The following is a 10,279-nucleotide window of genomic DNA, read 5'->3' on the forward strand; positions in this document are numbered from 1 at the left end:
CCCACCTGCACCCACGGCCGCGATTGTGCACCTGCGCCCTGACCTACACCCGCGCCCTCACCCACCTTCACCCTCACCCGCGCCCCCACCTGCACCCACCCGCACCCACCTGCACCCACGGCCCCGATCATGCACCTGCGCCCTCGCCCGCACCCCCACCTGCACCCCCACCCGCGTCTGCACCCCCACCCGCGATCGTGCACCCTCACCCCCACCAGCACTTACTGAGCACTTACTGTGCCCGAGGCCCAGGAGCTCACGGCTCACACGTAATTCTCACGACACCCTCAGGGTTTTGCCCATTTTACAGATGGGGAAACGGCGGAATGGCCCAGAGATTCCCATTCTCTCCTCTTCCGCTCTCCTTGGAGCATTCATCCCCAGCAGTGGATGGAGCCCTGCCCTGATCCTGCCTCAGTGTCCCCATTCTGCGGTGAGGGCATTGGACTGACGGGCTTGAGTGCACATTGCCCCAGAATCAGCAGGGCCCAGACAGACAGATGGACATGTGGCCCCACACAGGGCCAGCAGGACAGGTGTGAGGGCTGTGGTCAGGGTTGGGCAGGGGCCCCAGGGGTACCCCCTGCCTGCCACCCCCTCTGAAGCCCCAACTAGGGGAGGCCACTGGGGCTGCCCCACAGCTGGGCTGGCATCCCCACTTCCTCCTTGCACCTTTGGGACCTCGGGGAGCATGGGGGTCAGAACCGCACCCCAGGGAGGAGACAGGGGCTTGGCCGGGGGGACCTGACTCCTCCCCAAGGCGTGGAAGCTGACAGTGCCCCTCCCCGCACTCCTTCCCTCTTGGGGTCCTGTGGCCCCAACAAAGCAAGACGTGGCCTGCGTGTCTAGGGGCTGGGGTGAGCCCCACTCAGTGGGGGACAGGAAAGGGACATAAAAGGTGGGCACGGCCACAGAGCCGTGTGCCCTCCAGAGACCCACAGAAGCATCTGTCTGCCCCCCTTTCGTGTTGGAGATTCCTTTTTCCTTCTAAGGCAGGGGCTCTGGCCTGGGGTGATTGTGGATGTCCCACTGGACGTGCTGCTCAGCCCCCAGCAGTGCCCCGGAGGCCCCCACAGAGAACGACCCTCTGCCGATGTCTGCAGGGAGAAGTCCAGATGAAAAGGAGATCTATTTTTTAAATATATTTTATTTATTTATTTGACAGAGAGAGAGAGCATGAGTGGGGAGAAGGGGCGGAGGCAGAGGGAGAAGCAGACTCCCCGCTGAGCAGGGAGCCCGATGCGGGGCTCGATCCCAGGACCCCGGGACCATGCCCTGAGCTGAAGGCAGAGGCTTAACAAATGAGCCACCCAGGCGCCCCTATGTATTTATTTCTGAGAAGTTTAAACCTACACAAAGAGAGAGAGGAGCTCACCAAACTTCGGAACAAAAAAATAAATGTTTTTTAACTCTCATTTTGAAATGATTTCATGCTGGCTGAAGTCGGAAGGATTCCCAGGTTTGCGCCCCCAGCTTCCCCCAAAACAATCAGGCCTGCAGGTTGTTTTGAAGTTGGCCTCCTCCGTGGGCCTCCTGCATCCCACCTGGCGTCCCTTGTCTGGTCCAGGACCCCACGTGGCATCTCCTCTGCTCTGGGACAGCCCCACGGCCTTTCCTGTCCCTTGTGGTGCTTGCAGGGAGCTGGCCAGTCATGCAGGGGCCCTAGTGTGGGGTTGGAAGCGGTCGTGCGTTCTTGGCAGGAGTCCCACAGGCCGACCCCGTGTCTCCTCTGGCATCCCCTCCGAGGCCGCTGGGGCCGTGCATCTTCCTGCCGAGGGTGCTGACCTTGAGGCCTGGTCGGGCGGCTCTGTGAAGTCAGTTTCCCCTTTGGAACGCACTCAGCCTGTGCGCGCAGAGCTGCGTCCCCTCCGTCTTTCCCCCTGCAGACGTTCTGCTCTCAGGAGGCCATGCCTTCTGTTGGCCCGGCCCCCGGTATCCTCGCACCTCCCCGCCTTCGTGGTGCCCCATGTGCACCCGCAGAAACCTCAGGGCCGCAGGCGCCCAGCCCCACCCGGGCCAGCTGGGCCTCCCTGCCCGTGTCTCCCCTTCCCCACTGTGAAGTGGGGACGGGGAGAGCACCGCCCTCAGGGCAGTGATGTTTGGAAAGTGCTCCACCCATGGCGAGGGTGATGTAAGCGCGGGAAGCCACCTCATCACTCTGGTCCCCGTCCCTGTCACCACCCTACCTGGCTCGGCCCCCCCTCATTCCCAGGCTCTTCTCCTGGGGGCAGACATACACCTGCTGCCGGCTCAGGTTCTGCTGGGCTCTGTGATCCTGGGCAGGAAATACGGCCTCCTGAGCCTCGGTTTCCCCAGCTGTTAAGTGGGACAATGAGAACAGCCCTACCCCACGGGGCTTCGGCTACCGAACACACATAGGAGTGTAATAAGTCATTAGCTGACGGATGAACAGATACACACACGGTCCCCACGCACGGGAGCGTCCCGTGGCCGCAAGCAGGAGCCAGGCGCCCTCACGCGCGGCCCCGGGGACGGACCCCGAGCCCACGACGCTCAGGGAGGGAACCAGACACGGAAGGCCACATGGGGTGTGAGTCCACGTGGGTGACACGTCCAGAACAGCCTCATCCATGGACGGGAAGGGGGCTCGTGGGGGCCAGGGGGCTGGGTGGGGGAGATAGGGGGTGACAGCTGATGGAACAGGGTTGCTTTGGGGCTGATGGGATGTTCTGGAATCAGATAGAGGTGGTGGTTGCACAACTTTGTGAATGTACCAAATGCCACTGAATTGTTAAATGGTTGAATTGTATGGAATGTGGAGTGCATTTAAATTAAACTTCAACCAAAAAAAAAAATATAGAAAGAGAGAGAGAGAGAGAGAAGGAAGGAAGGAAGAGAAAGAGAAAGCAGGCAGGCCTGGCCCTCCTGACCCCTGCCAAGTGCTCTGCTCCAGGTGTGGGTCACACCGGGGCCCGGGGGGCAGGCAGGTAAGTTCAGGGCTGCCTGGAGGCAGCGGCTTGGTAAGGGCGTGGGGAGCCCTGGGGGGTGTCCTCCAAGAGCTTGGGCTGGCGGAGGAGGGGAAGTGGGCCTGGAAGCCTGGCCTCAGCCACCTCCCTCTCCAACTGTGGGTGATGTAACAGGCAACGGCCACGGGGCAGGCCAGTGGGGGCCACACAGGCCTCGAGCAGATCTGCCAGCATCCAGGGAAAGCACGGGAGGCTCAGCTGCAGTGTGTCTGTCTCCCTTTCTCTCCTCTTCTCCTTCAAAGAGAAAAATACTCCTTACTTGTGTGTTACAGCTCCCGGCTGGGGGATCAGAAGCTCTTGGGCCCCCTTGGGCCTCAGTTTCCCCATCTGAACAATGAGCAGGCAGTGATGTCACCTCTTCAGGTCCTGAGCCACTGACATTCCTCTCTGGGCCTCAGCCTCCCAATCTGTAAAATGGGTTAATGGCAACTCGACTAACCTTGGTGGCCGGTCAGTCTGGCTGAGCACCGGGGGCTTCTGGGGGTGCTGGGCAGCATTGGGGCACCCAGGTTCAGGGCAGGGGGCTGAGGGGCAGCTCTGGGCAGAGTGCAGGCCCCTGAGAGCCCCTGTCCTCGCCTTCATGGTGGAGAAGTCAGTCCCTGAAACCCCAGCAGCGGCCAGGAGAGGACAGAGCTGTGCCGTCTCCTTGTGGGCCCCGAGGTTCGAGGTCTGTGCTTGCCTCAGACCCCAAGTGACCTCCAGCAACTCGGGGTCAGCGGTGCTGGCGCTCGGTGAGGCTCAAAGCACCGCCTGAGTCATGGGCTCCCTCCAGGCACCCACGGTGGATTGCTGCTCTTTAACTTATTATCACATTTTTAATTTCACTTCTACCCTCCTACGGTTCAACCGCCTAAAACATGCATAAAAAGTCCCTGCAGGAGGGGTGGCTGAGGGGCCAACTCTCGATTTTGGCTCAAGTCATGATCTCAGGGTTGAGATCTCGGGGTCCTGGGATCGAACTCCATGTCGTCGGGCTCTTCGCTCAGTGCGGCGTCTGCTGGAGATTCTCTCTCTCCCTCTGCACCTCCCCCTGCTCGCTCACTCACACTCTCTCTAAAATGATAAATAAATCTGAAAAAGAAAAAAAGTCCCTGCTGGGAAGTCTCTGTGCATCCCCGCCCAGCTGAGCCGCCGTGTTCGCGGGCTCCTGGGGACACCAGCCACCCAGCGACAGGTGTCTCCCCCTCCACACGCACTTTCCACGTTGCCACCATCCCATGGAGACCCCGCGGGGGGTGGCTCGACGAGCCCGGACCTTCTCCCCGGCGGTGCCACGTTCCCGTGGCGGGTGCGTTCCGCGGTCTCCTGCTGGGGACACTGGACTGTGTACGTGGCTGCCCACACTGCTGGTTCTCAGACGCAGCTCTCGGCACATCCGCTCGCCAAGAAGCAGGGTCTCGGGAGGTTGGCTCACGTCTCTCGAACCGCAGTGAGGTGAGGGCGTCCCCACCTGCTCAAGAGCCTTTTGGGGTTCTTTGCTGCGAACCGTCTGTTTACACCTTTAGCTGCTACCGGTTGTTGTTCCCGTACTGACTGTGGACCCTCCTTACAGGTTAGAGTTATTGTCACGATCTGTCTTCTGTTTTTAAGTATATATGTGGTAGGCATGTAAATATATAGTCATTTATAATAACTATGTATTGTTTAACTTGTCTTCTTTTGTTTCTGAGAGCGCACACACGCACGCGGGCGAGCGGGGAAGGGCAGAGGCAGAGGGAGAAGCAAGCTCCCCGCTGAGCAGGGAGCCCCACGTGGGGCTCGATCCCACGACCCTGAGATCACGACCTGAGAGGAAACCAAGAGCCGGACGCTTAACCCACTGAGCCACCCAGGCGCCCCTTATTTATCTTAATAACATTTTATTTAGCTTAATAAACTACAATACATAGTATATAATCATATCCATTATGTGTTGTATACATTATTTTACACACCATTTATTATTTAATATGCATATTTTAGCCCTTTCTATGTCAGGCACACACCCTTCTGGGACTCGAGGGGCAAATAGTCTTTCACCAGTTCCTTGTGTGTCTTCTGACTTTGCGGTTCAATATATTCTCAGCCGAAATGAGAGGAGGCCAAGGGCAATCTCACAGATCTGGGATGGGCGCTCACGGCGGCTGTGTGACCTCAGGTGAGTCACCCGGCCTCTCTGAGCCTTGGCCGGCGGGGAACACGGCCCCTGGGGCTGGAGGCCACTAGCGCCCCCCCCCTCCCCCCCGTCCAGCAAAGCCCAAGTCTGGAGAGAATGGATTATTTATTAGGGTCGCAGCCTCGGGGCCAAGGGCAGGGAGGCCCAGGGTGTGGGCATAAGCAGGGCCAAGGATGGAGGCACCAAGGTGTGTGTGGGGGGGAGTGATGGTGGGGCTGGGGTCCCGGGAGGTCATGGCACCCACCCCCAGGCTTGTCTGCTCTGACAGGGAGTTGAGAACAGGCTGGGAAGAGGGCCGCTCCAGTGAAGACTTTGGGGCTCCTGCCGCAAGGCCCTGGGCAGAAGGAGGCCGTGCCAGGAGCCAGGCCGTTACAGACGAAGAGGGTGCCCCCGTCTCCCTGAGCCAGGACACCTCCAGGCCCAGCTCCCCTACTCCACTCCCACCCCAGAACCACTGACCTGGCTGCTGCTCTGACAACTTGAGCCTTCCTCCTGCAATCCACAAATCTTGTTCCAACCCCGGGCCCTTTGCACATGCAGGTCCCTGTCTCTGCATGCTTACCCCCACCTTTTCCTGATTGACTCCTACTTGAAGTTTGGGTCCCAGATGCCTCCAAGAATTTCCTGATGCTTCTAGGCTGGGTCAGGCGCATGCCACCCAAGGCAATCACGACGTTCCGTGTACACCTGTTTTGTTGGTTTGTGGGGTTTGGTGCCCCAGGTGGGACACAAACCCACAATCCCTGGCTGAGGGTGCACAGCTCTACCTTGATGCACGTCTGACTCCCCCCACCCATGGGGTCTCAGAGCTCCAAAAGGGCAGGCCCTGCTCTGTCCTGTTCCTCATGGTCTCCAGCGACCCCACAGCACTTGACACGTGATGTTTAATAAATACCGTTTCTCACGCTGTTAAAACGCTCGAATGTTTGAGACATCTAATTCCAATTCCACACTCGACCCTGGGGCCTCATTCCGGACCAGCTTTCTTCCAGCGTGAGGAGGCCCGCCAGATCTGGGCACAGCCTGTCGCTGGCAGACACCGGCCCGGTGGGCGAGGACGCCAGCCCACACACTGTTGGGGCGCCCCTGGTCCGATGGGGTCACGGTGGCGTGGAGGACGCTGGGAGGCGGGAGGGGCGTCCCCCACCCTGCCACCTGGCAGCCGGTGCCCACTCCCCCACGGGCGGTCTGCGGGGCAGCAGTGCTACGCCCCTGTGGAGGATAGCATCATGGTCCAGTGGACAGGGAAACCAAGTCAGGAGAGGGCAGAACTGGGGCCCAGCCGGAGCCAGAGCTTCAGCAACACGAACTTGAGTCTGTCAGTCTGTAGAGAGATTCGGGTTCCAATCCCAGCTTGGACAGTAACTGCCACGGATCCTGGCCACGGGGTTTCTCCACCACAGAAGGTGAATCATCAGTCCATCCCGGGACTGAGAACCTGTTCTGAACTCAGGTCTAGGGAATCAATCAATACTCGGGAGCCAGGGGAGGGTGGGAAAGGGAAGGGGGCTTTATTCGGGAAGCGGGCGACCCGGGAAGAGGTGGACAGAGGCCCCAAAAGCCACCTTTGTCGAGGGAGGGGGACTGCACGCAGCAGGCGCGAGCCGGGGCGGGCCATCATGTGCCGGTGGGCACGACCCTGACCGGACCCGCTGGCATCCCGGGAAGCGGTTTCCGAATGCAGGCGGGCCTTATCTTCCGGCAAAGTCGGGCCTTCACTCCTCAAGGCCAGGGGTCGGCAGAGCTCAAGCGGGTTAGCTCTGCTACGACCGAGGACTTGGGTCCGCAAGCAGGGAGCGTGCAGGATGACAGTGGGTGCTGATACCGGTCCCCGCCGGCCGCGGGGTGAGCCAGCACCGAAGGGGGGGCCTGCCCGGGAGATGCAGGCCACACAGGAAGGCACCATTCCCCCAGAGCAACCGTAAAAATGTCACAACCGTGGCCGCCGGCGTCGGTAAAGATGTGGGGATGTGGGCAGTCTCTAATTCTGCTGGGGGGGCCCGATGGCCCCACTGGTGTGTCTGCCCTGGAGAGGCTTTGTAAGGCTCGACGTGCAGAAGAGTTCACTGTGGCCCTGTCGGACTGCGGACATCTGGAACAGGCGTCCCGCCGCAGAGGGCCGGCTAGCTGGGCCCCCCACGGGCTCCCCTCTCCCGTAGCGCCCCCCTCATGTTGCCACTGCCCCCACCTGCAGGAGCAGGTCCTTCCGGGGCCCGGCCTCTGCTGTGGCTCCCGGTGGAGACCGGCATTCCCCAGCAGCAACGCCGGAGGGGGGACCCCTGACCTTCCACACCCACCCCGGGCCCGGGCGGCTGGATCCCCTTCTGCGTCCAGGTGAGGAGATGGAGGAGACCCTTCCGCTGTCCGGAGTCCCCCCTCCCTCCTCCCCCCTCACCGACTGACCACAGTCCCAGAAGCAGGAAATGAGCAAGGATCCAGCTCCCCCCCGCCCCGCCAAGAAGCGAGTCCCCTGAGCCTGAATGGAGGCCAGCAAGGCTCCGACGTCCCCTTGCTGCTGGGGGTGGGGGGCATGCCTCAGTCTCAGCCCCATCCCTGGGAAGACCCCGGGCCTCCCCTCCCCACCAGGTCCAGGATCATTCGGGCAGGTCTGGCTGTGTGGCTGGGCCCGTGGCTTTCCCTCTCTAAGTCCAGAGGAGTGGGGCCGGGGCCTTCTGGTCCCTCCCACCTGGGCCTCCCTCCTGAAGCTGGACCCCCAGCACAGACTGGGATGCCTGGTGGGGGGTGGGCACTCGCTGGCCCCGGAGGTCACCTGCAAGCCAGCCAGCAGGGCCAGGAGTCTGCGTGTGGGCCTGACGGGGTGGGCTGGGACCGCTGGGGAGCTGGCAGCTGCCCCTACCCAGGCGCACCCCCTCCCCCAGGCATGGCACCAGCCCTTCCCAGAGGGAAAACAGGACGCTGCCCAAGGCTTCCACCACCAACTGCTCCCAGGGCCTGCCTGGACCCCTCCAACAGCCCTGCCCCGTGCCTCAGTTTCCCCCTCTGTAAAATGAGCCCCCGCTCCAGGGGTGGGTGAGGGTGGGTGATAGTCGCTGTTGCCAAGACCCAGCACACGACACCCAACATGGTGGTGAGATTTTAACGCCACTCATAATGCCAGCTTCGGCCTCAGTTTCCCCAGCCTGAGTGCTGGGCCCGTGGAGGCGGCAGGCCCGGGAGGGAGTCCTGCTGGCTCTGGGCTGTGTGCTTCACTACTTTTTACTTTTCTCGCCGTTTCGTGGGGGTGTGAGTCACCCATTTCAAGAGTGCACTGCAGGGGCGTTTAGGGCCTTCACAGAGCCCTACAACCACCACCATGTTAGTTTTAAAACACCCCAGCACCCCAAAAAGAAACCTCCTGACCATTAGTGGCCCCTCCCCCACCCCGGCCCCTTCCCGTCTGTGGATGAGCCTGGTTTGGACGTGTCACGCATGTGGACTCACACCCCCCGTGGCCTTCTGTGACCAGCTCTTCGAGGAGCATCCTACAGGAGTTTTTATCTGGGAACCCGGGTGAGTCCTCACCTGCCCTCAGTCTGTGTGTCTGTGAAGTGGGTAGGAGCGGCCGTGGAGTCCCCAGAGCTGGGGGGCGGTGCGGAAGTGGCCTCCCCTCCCCCATCTCTCAGCAGGGTCTTCAGAGGTCTGAGACATCCAGGACCCGGCAAGAGACAGGGACCAAGGGGAGAGAAAGGCAAGATTGGGTATTCGGAATATATAAAGAACTCTTAGGCCTAACAACAGAAAGACAAATGGTGCAGTCTCAAAACGGGCAAAGAAGCTGAGTGGACACTCCCCAAAGACAGGATGAAGATGGCCAACACGCCATGAAACGATGCTAGAAATCGTGAGTCTCTGGGGAAGTGCAGACGGGCCAGAGGCACCGCTCCATGCCCACCAGGACAGCTCCAAGGAAAGATCACAGAGCCTGAGGGTGTGGGGAAATCAGAGCCTGCGGGCACTGCTGGGGGGTGCGAGCCGGGGCGCGCTGAGGGAAACGGTCTGGCTGTTCCTCAGAAAGTCCTGCAGAGAGTCACACTCCTGAGCAGGTGCATGCCCAGCGACGCAGATAAATATGCACCACGGATGTTCGCAGCAGTCAGAAGAACGTCCATAAACTTGTGAACAGATACACACTAGGTCCACCACATGCGGGAGCGAGCAGGAGCGAGGGGCCCACACGCGCGGCCCCGGGGACGGACCCCGAGCCCATGATGCTCAGGGAGGGAGCCAGACACGGAAGGCCACGCGGGGTGTGAGTCCACGTGGATGACACGTCCAGAACAGGCTCATCCACGGACGGGAAGGGGGCCCGTGGGGGCTGGGGGCTGGGGGAGGGGCTGGGGGTGACAGCTGATGGGGATGGGGTTTGTTTGGAGTGATGGAATGTTCTGGAATTAGACTGTGGTGATGGTTGCACAACTCTGTGAAGATATTAAAAAACCATTGCATGGCACAGTTTAAAACAGCTCATTTTTTAAAAAGATTTTATTTATTTACTTGAGAGCGAGAGAAAGAGAGTGTGAGTGCAAGAGCAGGGGGGAGGGCCAGAGGGAGAAGCGGGCCTCCCGCGGAGCAGGGAGCCCGATGCGGGGCTCGATCCCAGGACCCTGGGACCATGACCTGAGCCGAAGGCAGACGCTTAACGACTGAGCCACCCAGGCGCCCCATGATTTTTTTTTTTTTTAAGATTTTATTTATTTATTTGAGAGAGAGAGAATGAGAGAGAGCACATGAGAGGGGGGAGGGTCAGAGGGAGAAGCAGGCTTCCCACTGAGCAAGGAGCCTGATGCGGGGCTCGATCCCAGGACCCTGGGACCATGACCTGAGCCGAAGGCAGACGCTTAACGACTGAGCCACCCAGGCGCCCCCCCAACACCTTTTTTTTCTAAGATTTTATTTATTTATTTGACAGAGACACAGCGAGAGAGGGAACACAAGCAGGGGGAGTGGGAGAGGGAGAAGCAGGCTTCCCGTGGAGCAGGGAGTCTAACGCGGGGCTCGATCCCAGGACCCCGGGATCATGACCTGAGCCGAAGGCAGACGCTTAACGACTGAGCCACCCAGGCGCCCCATGATTTTTTTTTTTTTAAGATTTTATTTATTTATTTGAGAGAGAGAGAATGAGAGAGAGCACATGAGA

Source organism: Neomonachus schauinslandi, chromosome 1 (assembly GCF_002201575.2).
Source record: "Neomonachus schauinslandi chromosome 1, ASM220157v2, whole genome shotgun sequence".
Classification (NCBI taxonomy): domain Eukaryota; kingdom Metazoa; phylum Chordata; class Mammalia; order Carnivora; family Phocidae; genus Neomonachus; species Neomonachus schauinslandi.